Source organism: Heterodontus francisci, chromosome 3, assembly GCF_036365525.1.
Source record: "Heterodontus francisci isolate sHetFra1 chromosome 3, sHetFra1.hap1, whole genome shotgun sequence".
In the NCBI taxonomy this organism is placed as follows: Eukaryota; Metazoa; Chordata; class Chondrichthyes; order Heterodontiformes; family Heterodontidae; genus Heterodontus; species Heterodontus francisci.
Window position 1 is genome coordinate 153,377,919 of NC_090373.1, and position 17,139 is coordinate 153,395,057.

Genomic DNA, 17,139 nt, shown 5'->3' on the forward strand with positions numbered 1-17,139 from the left:
GCCACCCACTAATTAACCTTTCTCCGCCTCGCTGAGCCTTCACAGGATGAAATTAGTTCCATCTTGCCAAACATGCAACAAAAAGAAATCCAGCATTTTTTTTTCTTTGAAGGGACAGAACTGCACAGTGTGATGCTGAAGTCAGAGTGCTTCCTGGGAGTCAAATACGTGCTGTGACCAACACTTACCATAATGCCTCCAGCTCCCATAGGTTTCACTAGCTTTCGGTTCATCAGAAAGTAGTGCGTCTTACACAGATCTTTCAACACTTCACTCCCCATCTTGCCATTTTCATCATTTTTTCATCAGCGAAGAGTGGTTTAGAAAGTCATACGATCTGCTTTCTCCTGGTGAAATTGTTGTGTCGATTTTTCTTTACTTTTGCTGTGATATGTAGTTTGGGTTTACTGAAACTCTATAGAAGATATATCTCACTTTTTTATTCTCGGAGGCTCAGTGTATCGAAGGATTTCAGACAGTAAAAGGAATGCGTCCATCAGCTTGTATTCAGAGTTCAGAAATCACAACAAGCTAAGCAAATCCCACCGGATCTAATGCATCTGGAGAGCTTCCTATTTGCACTTTGCTGACATGAGGGGCTCTATTGTTATGTAAGCTATCAAACTGGCATTAAAAAAAGCAAAATCAGTTTAGAGGCTGGAGACAGAAAAAAGATATCTCAATTTATAGCCTTTGTGAAAAGATACATTTCTTGAAGATACAGTGCAGTTCAGATAATGACCAATCGGTTCATTGGCATATTCACTTAAATGTTAATACGTTCCTAAGCTGTACCATTTGTAAGAATAAGCAAGTCGGCATGTGATGCCTGTTGAGAGTCACAGGATGCCAGTGAGGCATTCCGAGTACATGAAAGCACAAGGTGCAAAATTCTTATTCGTACAAATTCCAAGTTCAAATGGACAAGACAAATTGTCAATTAAATGCATTCCTCATTTCCCAAGTAATGATAGTGATAGCAGTTCACTTTTTTCATCGATCCCATTTATATTGGTTTTAAATGGCTGAGTACAGATTGGCAATCAACACCGCATTTTGCAAACATACGAGAAGGGCAAGAAAAACTGTCAGGCTTATGTCTGCAAAGTCCCTGAGCACTGCCCTTTCCAAGCTGTGGTAAAGGTCATTTCTAAGTAAGGTAAATAAGAGAGAGATGAGAAAAGAAAACATTGCTTTAAGAGCTCAAGAACTAGAAAAGGAAAATTCCTTGCAATGTAAAATCTTCTTATATCTGTAGAATTTGTATCCTGCATAATTCTCCCTTATTGTCCTAATATTAAAAGATAGAATTAGCTAACCACCATCTTCAGAAAAGTGAAAACAGACTCACACATGTCAGCCCAGAGAATTGAGGTGGGAAAGGAGTGCTGGCAGGGTTGGGGTAGAGTTGGAGATTTAGAGGCCCGGAAATCCAGAAGTACGGATTTCCTGGAGACCCTGCCAAGTCTAATGGCAGGATCTGATTTTTAAAAGCTTTCTCTTTCTCCCAGCAGCAGCCAGACAGATTGAGAGGAGAGGCTGTCTGTCTCTGGGGCAGGAAGGCCTTGCGGCTCCAGGTCACAGCCATGGATCAGACATCAGGAGAGGAGTCAATGTCAGAAATGGTTCGGATATCGGGAGGGGAGCTAACATTAGAAAGGGAGTGGACATCAGGAGCAGGGTGAACATGGAGGTTCTGATCACCGGGGCCCAACTGTGAGGTGGTTTACTGGTAAGCTTGCGGGGAGTGGGGGGATTGCGGGGGGCGGTGGAGGTTAGTGGGGGGGGGGGGGGCGGTATGATGCTGGGGGAAGCATTCCTATTCCTTTAGCCCACAAGCAGTGTTGGAAAGGTAATTAAAATTCCATCCAGCCATTCCTGTTTCCCTTCAGCTGCAGAGTTTCCCGAGGCCCTGAAAATCTGGCTGTCCAGTGTTAAATTTAGAACAGAGCTAAAATGTGAGGCAACATGCCTCCATCAAAATTGGAAGTGGATGCAGTGGAGGCAGTTTGGAGTCAGGCTACTAATTTTTGTTATTTTAAAACCCCCCACCATGCAGGAAGGGTAAAAACTACCTCATAGGGCCACACAGTGTGAAAACCTCTCAAACAGATAGAGTCCAGATAGGAGTCTATTAAAACACAGCTTGAGCATCTTGCCCAATATCTTAAAAGTAGTGGTTTAAACTATTGAATAAACAGGCTTCAATATCATCAACTGGGCATCAAAGTCACACTATTTCCCTCCCTGGGGTAAAACCCCTCTATCAGTCAAGTTCTTTCTTTCTTTCTTTTGGGCCTCCTTATCTCGAGAGACAATGGATACGCGCCTGGAGGTGGTCAGTGGTTTGTGAAGCAGCGCCTGGAGTGGCTATAAAGGCCAATTCTGGAGTGACAGGCTCTTCCACAGGTGCTGCAGAGAAATTTGTTTGTTGGGGCTGTTGCACAGTTGGCTCTCCCCTTGCGCCTCTGTCTTTTTTCCTGCCAACTACTAAGTCTCTTCGACTCGCCACAATTTAGCCCTGTCTTTATGGCTGCCCGCCAGCTCTGGCGAATGCTGGCAACTGACTCCCACGACTTGTGATCAATGTCACACGATTTCATGTCGCGTTTGCAGACGTCTTTATAACGGAGACATGGACGGCCGGTGGGTCTGATACCAGTGGCGAGCTCGCTGTACAATGTGTCTTTGGGGATCCTGCCATCTTCCATGCGGCTCACATGGCCAAGCCATCTCAAGCGCCGCTGACTCAGTAGTGTGTATAAGCTGGGGGTGTTGGCTGCTTCAAGGACTTCTGTGTTGGAGATATAGTCCTGCCACCTGATGCCAAGTATTCTCCGAAGGCAGCGAAGATGGAATGAATTGAGACGTCGCTCTTGGCTGGCATACGTTGTCCAGGCCTCGCTGCCGTAGAGCAAGGTACTGAGGACACAGGCCTGATACACTCGGACTTTTGTGTTCCGTGTCAGTGCGCCATTTTCCCACACTCTCTTGGCCAGTCTGGACATAGCAGTGGAAGCCTTACCCATGCGCTTGTTGATTTCTGCATCTAGAGACAGGTTACTGGTGATAGTTGAGCCTAGGTAGGTGAACTCTTGAACCACTTCCAGAGCGTGGTCGCCAATATTGATGGATGGAGCATTTCTGACATCCTGCCCCATGATGTTCGTTTTCTTGAGGCTGATGGTTAGGCCAAATTCATTGCAGGCAGACGCAAACCTGTCGATGAGACTCTGCAGGCATTCTTCAGTGTGAGATGTTAAAGCAGCATCGTCAGCAAAGAGGAGTTCTCTGATGAGGACTTTCCGTACTTTGGACTTCGCTCTTAGACGGGCAAGGTTGAACAACCTGCCCCCTGATCTTGTGTGGAGGAAAATTCCTTCTTCAGAGGATTTGAACGCATGTGAAAGCAGCAGGGAGAAGAAAATCCCAAAAAGTGTGGGTGCGAGAACACAGCCCTGTTTCACACCACTCAGGATAGGAAAGGGCTCTGATGAGGAGCCACCATGTTGAATTGTGCCTTTCATATTGTCATGGAATGAGGTGATGATACTTAGTAGCTTTGGTGGACATCCGATCTTTTCTAGTAGTCTGAAGAGACCACGTCTGCTGACGAGGTCAAAGGCTTTGGTGAGATCAATGAAAGCAATGTAGAGGGGCATCTGTTGTTCACGGCATTTCTCCTGTATCTGACGAAGGGAGAACAGCATGTCAATAGTCAATCTCTCTGCACGAAAGCCACACTGTGCCTCAGGGTAGACGCGCTCAGCCAGCTTCTGGAGCCTGTTCAGAGCGACTCGAGCAAAGACTTTCCCCACTATGCTGAGCAGGGAGATTCCACGGTAGTTGTTGCAGTCACCGCGGTCACCTTTGTTTTTATAGAGGGTGATGATGTTGGCATCGCGCATGTCCTGGGGTACTGCTCCCTCGTCCCAGCACAGGCATAGCAGTTCATGTAGTGCTGAGAGTATAGCAGGCTTGGCACTCTTGATTATTTCAGGGGTAATGCTGTCCTTCCCAGGGGCTTTTCCGCTGGCTAGGGAATCAATGGCATCACTGAGTTCCGATTTGGTTGGCTGTCTGTCCAGCTCATCCATGACTGGTAGAGGCTGGGCTGCATTGAGGGCAGTCTCAGTGACAGCATTCTCCCTGGAGTACAGTTCTAGGTAGTGCTCAACCCAGCTATCAGTCAAGTAACTGTTGAATAATCAGGACATGTAAATGCCAATAAACTTACAGATTTACAGGTTTTATCATACCTATATGAATGACTGATCTGATTAGTCAGCAGTATGACGGCTTTCAAGTAGCTTCTGCTGGGACTGTGCGGTTCAGGACTTCCAATGTTACATCTGTCCAATGTTGGTCTTACACTGGACTATCTGAACTATTTCTTCAACAACTGATGCACAGATATGCAGCAGAATTTGACTGATTGACTGCCCGCAGTTAAATTAATTGCTGCCACCAATTGCACAATGTGGCTACTTAACCTGGGCCTACGTGTCAATGATAGGAATTCTTCAACCTTTCGAATGAACTCAAAAGTATATTCAGAGCATCACCAATGAGTTTTCACACGATTCCTTTGGCTCGCAGAAAAGTCTCACAGGCAGTGACAACCACTTAAACCGTTATCCTTTCCAGCACAAGTTCAAGCGCAGTGCAAGTAATCACTTGCTGAAATGGCTTTGCTGGAGTACGTATCATAATTCTCCATATCTGTGACATCCCAATTGATATTTCAGTGCATTCTTTCCAAATGTTACTGTGGTTTCCAGGTATTCATGAGATTCATATTGCGTGGCTACATATTCACATAATATCTACTCTTGTTACCATTCTATTTGGCTTCACTCTAACACAAAAGCCAAAGACTGCGGAAGTTGGAAACTGGAAATAAAATCAGAAAATGTAGCAACACATATCAGGCCAGACAGCGTCTGCGGAGAAAGAAGGTCATCGACCTGAAACATTGGGAGGAATTTTATGCGCTCCTCCGCTGCGGATTTGAAGTCAGGGGGAGCATATAATCAGGTGGGATGGTGGCAGGGGCCCCACCTCCTTCTTGCTTCTGTCAAAATTAAGTCTGGGGTGGGAAGGCCTGTGAGGCCATCAATTGAGGCCCTTAGCTGGGCAATTAATGCGCAGTTAAGGGCCTCATCCTGCCGCCACCGCAATTAGCCATGCGGCGGGCGGCCCTGTTGCTGCACGGGAAGCACGGCTGGAAAAAACGTGGGGGCTGCTTGACAACTCTGGGGCGGGGCAGTGGGGGGAGTCCCTCGTTAAAAGGCACTTAGTGCCTGAACGAGGGACTTGGCATTGGGAAGGTGGGGGCATGCTGAGAGCCACCCCATGCCCTTGCTAACAACTCCCCTACAGCCCCTCCCCCACGACCCCCACCCCGCGAGAACCCTCCTGCCTTGAGGCCTGGGCCTCCGCAGAGGCGCTGTTCAGTGAAAGAGCTGCTGGTCACTGATTGGCCAACAGCACTCCGAGGGCCGGCCTTCCGGCGCCATGGTCCTAGACCCCTGTGGAAGGCCCGCTGCTGTCCACTTAAGTGTCTAATTGACTTTAGGTTCGGTGGACCTCCCACAGAAGAGGTGACGTGTGATTTCTGGCCATTAACTCTGTTTCTCTCTCTTTACAACTGGCGCCTCACCTAGTGTTTGTAGCATTTTCTGCTTCTTTTCTGGATTCACACCCTCATTTTCTTTTTAACTATTTAAGAGGAAATCTGCATTCCTGACGCTTAAAACCTTTTACATTTCTAATATCTGCCAGTTCTGAAGAATAGTCACTGACCTGAAACATTAACTCTGCTTCTCTCTCCACAGATGCTGCCAGACCTGCTGAGTATTTCCAGCATTTCTTGTTTTTATTTCAGATTTCCAGCATCTGCAGTATTTTGCTTTTATTTTAGTGGAGTTTTAGCTGCTGGGAGCCCAGATTGAAAATTTGGGTGTATGCCTGCATTTTTTATCGGGCAAAAGGGTAACTCCAGTGGAGGCTACAGTTCTGGTGCAGTTCTTCCTGGGAATAGCACTCCTAACTGGGAGCGTGACTGCATGGAATCAAACCTGATATGGTTCCTCTGGGGAATGAGGGAGAAAGCTGTGTGACAGGAATGTCAATTTGTAGAACACTTCCTTTAATATTAAAAAGCAACACATCACAACACACCATCTTAACTTTAAATTATTGATTAGCTCTCTTTTTGGTTCTTTTTATAACCACCCTATAGCATAGATCTAGTTACTTTGTGATCTACAAAATCAATCCTATAAAATTGCCCAAAGCTACCATTATCTTTTCCGAATCGAGCACTGAGTAGTTGAAAATCTTGCCTGTCTCATTTTCAGCACACTGGCAAACATGCATGCACTAAATTTCTGTTTGCACTTCTCTAAGTTGTTAACCTGTTTAAAAGAAAAATATTGACAGATGTCTTAAAATACAGCACACAGCAATAAACACAATGCAATTTGCAAAACAGGCACGCTATATGTGAGCCTTTTTCTTTTGTAAACCCATCGTTAGTAATTTAGATTACAGGTTTACTTTGAGCTGCACATTAACAAGAATGCTTGCTCATGTCACTGTCTGCATGAAGTATTCTTCAGTGAAGCAGCATTAACTTCCTGTCAAACTCTGTAATGTGTTGTGAAACATAGTTAAAGATGCACCATTGTGTGTTATGTTGAAGATTTTATTAGGTTCACTTTGCCTTGAGGTGCATTTACACTATGGCTTTGGCAACAGTGCAAAGTGGTTTCCACTTCATACTTATGCTGCAAATAAAGCATAAATACAGTTTTTATCTGGAGTTACAGCCTGACCTGAGACTGGAGCAAAGTGATGTGAAACTCCTAGGAGTAACGCAGTTTCACTGCACTTCACTTTAGAGATTAATCGAGCGTTAACACCAGATTTCCACTATTTGGGGTTAATGTTGACATTTGTGCATCTAACCGTTGGAGCGCTAAGGCTGGCCGCCTTATCAAGAGTTAAAGTGCCCCCAACCGCCCCATGATTTTGAGGCTTGGCTTCATTTACATTTTTTCAAATGAATTGCATGGTGCCCAATGGATATTCCAAAGCAGTTTGCCAGATTCGGTAAAGAAAATCGCTGCTGCTGCCGGGAAGCTAAGTCATGGGATGGGGGTTGGGGGAACAGAGTCTTGACTGAGGAAAGTGAGGGTTCTGGGCAGTTCCAGATTTTTTTTTTGTAGGTCCACAAAAATAATGTAACACAACATTTGGCATGCCTCTTCTCTTCCATTGTCTGTAGAACTGTCCAAAGCCTACTTGGCACTCTGACCAGTTCATACCTAAAATAGCAATCAGGGTCCTATTTACATCATAGGATCCCAATCTCCATGTTAAAAAAAGTTCCTAAGAATATATGAAATAGAAGCAGCATTAGGCCATTCGGTCCCTCGAGCCTCCTCTGCCATTCAATAAGATCATGGCTGATCTTCTGCATCAATTCCACCTTCCTGTGCTATCCCATATGCCCCTTAATATCTGAAACACTATTGATCTCTGTCTTGAACATGTTCAATGACAGAGCATCCACAGTCCTCTGGGGTAGAGAATTCCAAAGATCCACAATCCTTTGAGTAAAGAAATTACTCCTCAACTCAGTCATAAAAAGCCAACCCCTTATACTGTGACTGTGACACCTAGTTCTAGACTCACCAGCCAGGGGAAACATCCTCCAAGTATTAACCCTATGAAACCCCTGAAGAATTTTATATCTTTCAATGAGACCATCTCTTAATCTTCTAAATTCTAGGGAAGATAGTCCTAGTCTATTCAATCTCTCCGCATAGGACAATCTCCTCATCCCAGGAATCAGTTGAATAAACCCTCATCACAATCCCTTCAAGGCTAGTATATTCTTCCTTGGATAAGGAGACCAAAACTGTGCATAGTACTCCAGATGTGGTCTCACCAAGATCCTATACAATTCCAATAAGATTTCTTCACTCTAATACTCAAATCCCTTTGAAATAAAAGCTAACTTATTATTTGTTTTCCTAAGCAAGTCAGGAGTGTGGTGGAATACGCACCACTTGCCTGAATGGGTGCAGCTCCAACAACACTCAAGAAGCTGGACACCATCCAGGATAAAGCAGCCACATGATTGGCACCCCGACCACCAGCTTCAACATTCACTCCCTTCACCACCGACACACAGTGGCAGCAGTGTGTACCATCTGCAAGATGCACTGCAACAACTCACCAAGGGTCCTTCGCCAGCACCTTCCAAGCCCGTGACCTCTACCACCTAGAAGAACAAGGGCAGCAGATGCATGAAAACACCACCACCTGCAAGTTCTCCTCCAAGCCACGCACCACCCTGACTTGGAACCATATCACCTTTCCTTCACTGTCGCATGGTTCAAAATACTGGAACTCCCTTCCTAACAGCACTGTGGATGGACCAACACCCCAAGGAGTGCAGCAGTTCAAGAAGGTACCACAACCTTCTCAAGGGCAATTAGGGATTGGCAATAAATAGAAAAAATAGAAAAGCAGAAACATTTTTAAATGGTGAAAAGCTGGGATCTGTTAGTATTCAGAGAGACCTGGGTGTCTTTAGACACGAATCACAGAAAGTTAACATGCAGGTATAGCAAGCACTTTCTAAAAAAAAAATTTGCTCCTGGCATGTGGGCGTCGCTGGCTAGGCTAGCATCTATTGTTAACTTTAAGCTCCATTAATTTCTCCAGCACTATTTCTTTGTGAATAATAAGATCCCTAACTTCCTTATTTCCAACAGACCTTTGGTTCCCTACTATTATTAGAATATTTTTTGTGTCTTCTATCCTGAACACAGATACAAAGGGTTGAATTTTCGAGCCCCCCAACGCTGGGATGGGGAACGGAGGCAGGGGAGGGTCCTGAAAATACCGACACCAGCCATCGTATCAGTTTCAAGATGCCGTTCCTGATGCTGGAAATGTTAACCATTGCGGAGGGAGAGCTGGACAGCGATCCCACTCACCTTCCCAATGAGGCCAATTAAAGTAATTAAAAAGCTCGTTAACTGCTTGTTGGAGGGGAGGGTGGAATTTTGAATGGGGAGCATGGGTTTCAGGAGTTGTCCATTTCTGATCAGCTGAAGGGAGGCTGCTACAGAGTGGGAGCCAGTAATGGCTGCCCCAGGGCATCATCACATTCTCAGAAGAGAGTCAGCAGGGCAAAGGGGGAATTTGCATTTGCAAAGGAGGTTCAGGACCTCAAGAACAGTAATCTCAGGATTACTCCCAGTGCCACATACTACAGAGCATTGGACTAGGAGGATTGATCTATTGAACACGTGGCTGGAGAATTGGTGTTGGAAGGAGGGCGTCAGATTTCTGAGGCATTGGGACTAGTTCTGGGGCAAGTGGGACCAGTACACCTTAACAGGACCGGGACTGATATACCCGCAGGGAGATTTGTCAGTGCTGTTGGGGAGGTTTTAAACTAGCTTGTCAGGGGGATGGGACCCTGAGGGGTAGTTCAAATTGGAAGGGAGTAAAGCTGGCAACAGGAAGTAGAAAAGTAGCAAGTGAATTTAGAAGGCAGGCGAAACAAAAGCGAGTATCAACTAGGCTTAGAATGCAGAATAATTTCAAAAAGATAAAGTTAAGGGCACTCTACGTGAAGCAGTGGCACAGTGGCACAGTGGTTAGCACCGCAGCCTCACAGCTCCAGCGACCTGGGTTCAATTCTGGGTACTGCCTGTGTGGAGTTTGCAAGTTCTCCCTGTGTCTGCGTGGGTTTCCTCCGGGTGCTCCGGTTTCCTCCCACATGCCAAAGACTTGCTGGTTGATAGGTTAATTGGCCATTATAAATTGCCCCTAGTATAGGTAGGTGGTAGGGAAATGTGGGGACAGGTAGGAATATGGAATTAGTGTAGGATTAGTATAAATGGGTGGTTGATGGTCGGCACAGACTCGGTGGGCCGAAGGGCCTGTTTCAGTGCTGTATCTCTAAAACTAAACTTGCAGGTTGTTAGGTTATTTGGCCATTATAAATTGCCCCAAGTATAGGTAGGTGGTAGGGAAATATAGGGACAGGTGGGGATGTGGTAGGAATATGGAATTAGTGTAGGATTATTATAAATGGGTGGTTGATGGTCGGCACAGACTCGGTGGGCCGAAGGGCCTGTTTCAGTGCTGTATCTCTAAACTAAACTTAAAAAAATTTGCAACAAGGTTGATGATTTAAAAGCACAAATAGAGGTAAATGCGTATGATCTAATTGCCATTACTGAAACATGGCTACATGGCTACTGGGAACTGAATATTCAAGGATATTCAACATTTAGGAAGGACGGGCAAAAAGGAAAAGGAGGTGGTGTTGCACAGGTAATAAGGGATGGGATCAGTACAGTAGTACAGGAGGATCTCAGATCGGAAGAATGAAATGTGAAATCTGTTTGGGTGGAGCTCAGAAACAGCAAGGGGCAGCAAACATTGGTAAGAGCTGTTTCTTAGCTCCACCCAAACAGAGCTGTGTACAGTCCACCAAACAGTAGTGGTAGTGTGGGGCTTGGTAGTAATCAGGAGATTAGAGAAGCATTTAGCATCGGTAATACAGTAATTATGGGTGATTTCAATCTGCATATAGACTAGGTAAACCTAATGAGCACTAATGCTGTGGAGGATGAGTTTCTCGAGTGTGTTAGGGATGGTTTTCTGGAACAGTATTTTGAGGAACCGACATAGAGAACAGACTATTTTAGATTTAGTATTATGTAATGAAAAAGGGCTAATTAATAATCTTGCTGTAAAAGAACCTTTAGGGATGAGTGACCATAATATGAAGAATTTTACATTATGTTTGAAAGTGAGGTAGTTCAATCTGAAGCCAGGTTTTTAAATTTGAACAAAGGAAATTATGAAAGTATGAGGGGCAAATTGGCTGAGATGGATTGGGAAAATACATCAAAAGGTATGACAGTACATAGGCAATGGATAGTCTTTAAAGAATTATTACATAGTTTACATCAACTATACATGCCTTCAAGGCACAAAAACCCAAGAAGAAAAGTTAGCCAGTCCTGGCTAAAAAAGGAAGTTAAGGATTGCATAAGATTATAAGAAAAGGCCTATAAAGTTTCCAGAAATAGTAGTAAACCTGAAGATTGTGAGGATTTTAGAATACAGCAAAGGAGGACCAAGCAAATGATAAAGGAAGGGAGAATAGAATATGAATGCAAACAGGCAAAAAACATAAAAACGTCCATTACAGACAGAGTGTTACGAGTGCTTCCATTTTTTTGTTAAATTTTGAGGATTTATGTTTTAAAACTGAAAAGAAGTCCATGGATATTTTTAACAAGGATCACTGAGAGATCTGAATTGTAAACAGTTACTTGAAGACACCTGTTTTCAAATAATGACACAGCAGGAGCTGTTTTTGACATGGGCAAAGATGTTTACAAAGAAGTGACAGGTCAAGATTGAAAGGGGTCAGGAGGTTTGATGCTTGTGACATTATTTTTGGTTTTGCTTTGGACCATGAGTTAGGATATGACAATAGTTTGAAAAGATAGTTGGAAAAAGCTTGCCAAGGGAGCAAACCTCACCTCAGTCTGTTCCAGCTCTTTGAAAAAGCCTGTCAGCTTTCCATCTCTTGAAAAGCTGAGAAGCAAGTGTAAGAAACTGCCTGAAACCCCTTTTACTGCATTTTCCCTGGAAAGCCTGACCAAACTGCATTTTCCTGGAAAGCCTGATCTTCAATGCCACCTGACAAAAACTGTTCTAGGAAGATCCCAGTGACAGCCGTCTATACGTATTCGGGACGTCAAACCAAAAGGACATCTGACATCTTTTCATATCTTCTCTTTTTTCTTCAAGAATTAGCAAGTATTTTTGGCCAATTTTTTTTTTGTACTAGAGATCTAAAGAGGAAATCTTTTTTTGGTTAGCCGGTGTATGTATGTGTGTGTGTGTGTGTGTGTGCGTGCGTGAAAAGTAAAAAGGGAACTTTTATAATAGACTGATAATTTTGTTGTTTATTAAAGAAACCTGGTTAGTGTGTTTTATTCTGTACAAAAATAGAGTCTATGATTGACCAGATCGGTAAGTGGGAAAAATTTAAATATATGCTGTGACCTGTGAAGAAGTGGAAATAGAATAAGCAGTGCACCCCTCCTGCCTCAGTCGTAACAAGAGTCAGGAGAATTTATAAAGGGGAATAGAGAAAAGGCAGAGAAGCTAAATGATTATTTTGTGTCTGTCTTCACTGAGGAGATACAAGAAATCTCCCGGAATTAGAGATCCAAGGGATTAGGGAGAATGAGGAGTTGACTGAAATTAGCATTAGTAAGAAGGTTGTATTGGAGAATTTAATGGGGCTGAAGGTTGATAAGTACCTGGAACCTGATATTCTACATCCCAGAGTATTGAAAGAGGTAACTAAGGAGATAGTGGATGCATTGGTGATCATCTTCCAAAATTCTATAGATCTGTTTCCTGCAGATTGGAAGGTAGCAAATGTCACCCCACTATTTAAGAAGGGAGGGAGAGAGAAAACAGGGAACTACAGACCTGTAAGCCTTACATAAGTAGTAGGGAAAATGTTAGAATCTATTCTAAAGGACACTTGGATAATCATGATCTGATTGGGCACAGCCAACATAGATTTATGAATGGGAAATCATGTTTGATGAACCTGTTGGAGCTTTTTGAGGATATTACGAACAGAATTGATAAAGGGCAGTTGGTGGATGTAGCATACTTGGATTTTCAGAAGGCTTTTGATAAAGTCCCCCACAGGAGGTTGGTTAGCAAAGTTAAAGCACATGGGATTGGAGGTAATATACTGGCATGGATTAGGTATTGGTTAACAGGCAGAAAACAGAGAGGAGGAATAAACAGGTCATTCACGTGTTGGCAGGCTGTGACTTGTGAGGTACCGCAAGGATCAGTACTTGGGCCCCAGCTGTTCACAATATATATCAATGCTTTGGATGTGGGGACCAAATATAATATTTCTAAGTTCGTGGATGGCACAAAACTAAGTGGGAATGTGCTTTGTGAGGAAGATGCAAAGTGGCTTCGAGGAGATTTGGACAGACTTGGTGAGTAGGCAAGAACATGACAGATAGAATATAATGTGGAAAAATGAGAGGTTATCCACTTTGGTAGGAAGAACAGGCTCATTGGGCTAAATGGCCTACTCCTGCTCCGATGTTCCTATGTTGACACTGTGCTGGTGGCGGGGAGAGTGGGCAATCAGCACTTGGGTATTGAATGAGGTCATCACACACCCTGGCATTGTGGGGGCAGAAGAGCAGGTGGAAAGACTGCCAATCACAACATGGCAGCCAGCTGTCCAAAACTTAAGAACATACGAACGTATGAGTATACGACTATATGAATTAGGAGCAGAAGTAGGCCATTCAGCCCCTCGAGCCTGCTCTGCCATTCAATAAGATCATGGCTGATCTGTTTATGGCTCGAATTCCACACTCCCATCTACCCCCCATAACCTTTGTTTCCCTTGCCGAACAAGAATCTATCACCGCCTTAAAAATATTCAATGACCCTGCCTCCACCATCCTTTGAGGCAGACAGTTCCAAAGTCACACAACCCTCTGAGAGAAAAAGATTCTCCTCATCTCTGCCCTTAAAGGGCGACCCCTAATTTTAAAGCAGTGCCCCCTAGTTCTGGACTCAACCACAAGAGGAAACATCCTTTCCACATCCATCTTGTCAAGACTGTTCAGGATCTTATATACTTCAATCAAGTCTCCCCTCACTCTTCCAAACTCCAGTGAAAATGAGCCCAGTCTGTCTAACCTTTCCTCATAAGACAAACTGCTCATTCCAGGTATCAATCTAATAACCTCCTCTGAACCGTATCCAATGCATTTACATCCTTCCTTAAATAAGGAGATCAAAACTGCACACAGTATTCGAGATGTGGTCTCACCAATGCCCTGTATAACTGAAGCATCACATACTTACTTTTATTTTCAATTCATCTGGTAATGAAGGATCGCATTCCATTAGCCTTCTTTATGACTTGCTGTACCTGCATACTAAATTTTTGTGGCTCATGCACTAGAACACCTAGATCCCTTTGCACCTCGGAATTCTGCAGTTGTTCTCCGTTTCAGTAATACTCAGCTTTTTTATTCTTTCTGCCAAAGTGAACAACTTCACATTTTCCCACATTATACTCCATCTTCCAGATTTTTGCCCATTCACTCAACCTATCTATATCGGTCTGCATGCTCCTTATGTCCTCTTCACAACATACTTTCCTATCTATCTTTGTGTCATCTGCAAATTTAGCTACCAAGCCATCACTCCCCTCATCTAAGTCATTGATATAAATCGTAAAAAGCTGAGGACGCCTGCAGGACTCTACTCATCACTTCCTGCCAATCAGAAAAGGATCCATTTATGCATACTCTTTGTTTTCTGCCAGCCAGCCAATCTTCTATCCATGCTAATATGTTACCCACTACTACTTTGCACAATAACCTTTTATGTAGCACCTTGTCAAATGCCTTCTGGAAATCCAAGTGCAGTATGTCAATGGGCTCCCCTTTTACCACAGCACATGTTACTCCTTCAAAGAACTCCAATAAATTGGTTAAACATGATTTCCCTTTCACAAGGCCATGCTGATTATTCCCAATTACCTTGAGTTTTTCGAAGTGCCAAGCTATAGCCTCCTTAATGATCGATTCTAACACCTTCCCCATGACAGACTTGAATAGAGGGGTTATATTTGCTACTTTCCAGCCTGATGAAACCTTTTCAGAATCCAGCGAATTTTGAAAAATTAGCACCAATGCATATATTACTTCAATAGCCACCTCTTTTAAGACCCTTTGATGAAGCCTATCAGGACCCAGGAACGTGTCAGTCCAAAGCTCCAACAGTTTACTCAGTGCCGTTTCCCTAGTGGTTGCAATTTCACCAAGTTCCTCTCTTCCTTCCACCTCCTCATTTACAGCTATTACTGGAATGTTTTTCCTATCCTCTATAGTGAAGACAGAAGCAAAATATTTATTTGTTTCATATGCCATTTCCTTATTATCTGCTATTAACTCCCCATGCTCACTTTCCCGAGGACCAACACTCACTTTACTTACTTTTTTCCTTTTTAAATACCTGTAGAAACTCTTGCTGTCTGTTTTTACTTTTCTAGCTAGCCTGCTCTCGTACTCTAACTTCTTTCTCCTGATTAACCATTTAGTCACTCTCTGCTGCTCCTCATATTCAGACCAATCATCTGATCTGCCACTCACCGTTGCACAATTCTATGCTTTTTCCTTAAGTTTGATGCTTTCCTTAACTTCTTCAGTTAACCACGGATGTTGGGTCCTCCCCTTAGAATTTTTCTTTATAATATGAATAGACTTATTCTGAGTGTTCTGAAATATCCCCTTAAATGTCTGCCACTGCTTCTCTATTGTCCTATCTCCCAGCCTAGTAACCCAGTTCACTTCAGCTAGCTCAGCTTTCATGCCCACATAGTTGCCCCTATTTAAGTTTAAAATACTAGTCTTAGACTCACTCTTCTCGATTTCAAACTGGATGTAAAATTCAATTATATTGTGGTTGTTTCTACCCAGAGTTGCCTTTACTCTGAGGTCATTAATTAATCCTGTCACATTACACAGAACAAGTCCAATATAACCTGCTCTTTGGTTGGTTCCAGAATGTGCTGCTCTAATAAACTATCTCAAAAGCATTCTTTGAATTCATCATCCAGGCTACTATTGCCAATCTGATTTTTCCAGTTTATATGTAGATTAAAATCACCCATGATTATTGCTGTCCCTTTAACACAAGCACCCAATATTCCTTCTTGTGTACTTCGTGCTACATTGTGATTATTGTTCGGGGGCCTGTAGACCACTCCCACTAGTGACTTCTTTCCCCTGGTATTCCTCATCTCCACCCAAAACGATTCTACATCCTGATCTCCTGAACCAAGGTCATCTCTAACTATTGCACCAATGCCATTCTTGATTAACAGTGCTACCCCTCCACATTTACCTAGCTTCCTATTCTTCTTGAATGTCATATACCCCTCAATATTGAGGACCCAATCCTTTTCATCTTGCAACCACGACTATATAATAGCTATCAGATCATATTTATTTGTTTCAGTGTATGCTATCGGTTCACCTACTTTGTTATGAATGCTACATGCATTCAGATACAAAGCCTTTAGTTTTGTTTTTTTGTTGTCTTTGTAACATCTAGTCTTGACTGTTGGTGCGTTCTTAGGTTTTTTCTCTCTGTCCCTTCCTGCCATTCTCTGACCCTCACTTCATATATTTCTATTCTGCTCTCCTGCCTTGACTCAACCCCTTGATTTGCTTCATCTACCCAAACTTGATCCTTCTCCCCCATTGTTTAGTTAAAGCCCTCCCTACTTCCCTAGAACACTGGTCCCAGCAAAGTTCAGCTGCAGACCATCCCAACCGAACAGCCCCCAGTTTCCCTAGTACTGATGCCAGTGCCTGATGGACCAAAACCCATTTCTCCCACACCAGTCTTTGAGCCACGTATTCATTTCCCTAATCTTCTGTGCCCTCTGCCAATTGGCACGTAGCTCAGGTGATAATTCAGATTTTTTACTCTTGAGGTTCTGCTGTTCAATTTGGTGCCTAGCTCCTCATACTGACTAAGCAGAACCTCTTTCCTTGGTACTTACATGGACTATGACAACTGGATTTTCCCCCTCCCACTCCAAGTTCCTGTCCAGCCCTGAGCAGATGTCCTGAACCATGGCACTGGGTAGGCAACAAAACCTTCTGCACTCATGCTCTCAGCTGCACATAACAGTGTCAATCTCCCTCACTATACTATCCCCTACTACCACTACATTCCACTTTGCTCCCCCATTTGAATGGCTTCCTGTACCACAGTGCCATGGCCAATCTGCTCATCCACCCTGCAGACCTCGCTTACATCCCACAGGTTCAGAGCACCCCAAAGCTGTTTGATAATTGCAAAGTCTGAGGCTCCTCCACGACTGATCGATCCTTTGACCTGCCTCACTCATGGTCACATCCTCCTGTCCCTCACAGCTGACCAAAACAGGTGACCCTATTCTAAGAGGTGTGACCGTCTTCTGGAAAAAAGTGTCCAGGTATTTCTCCTCCC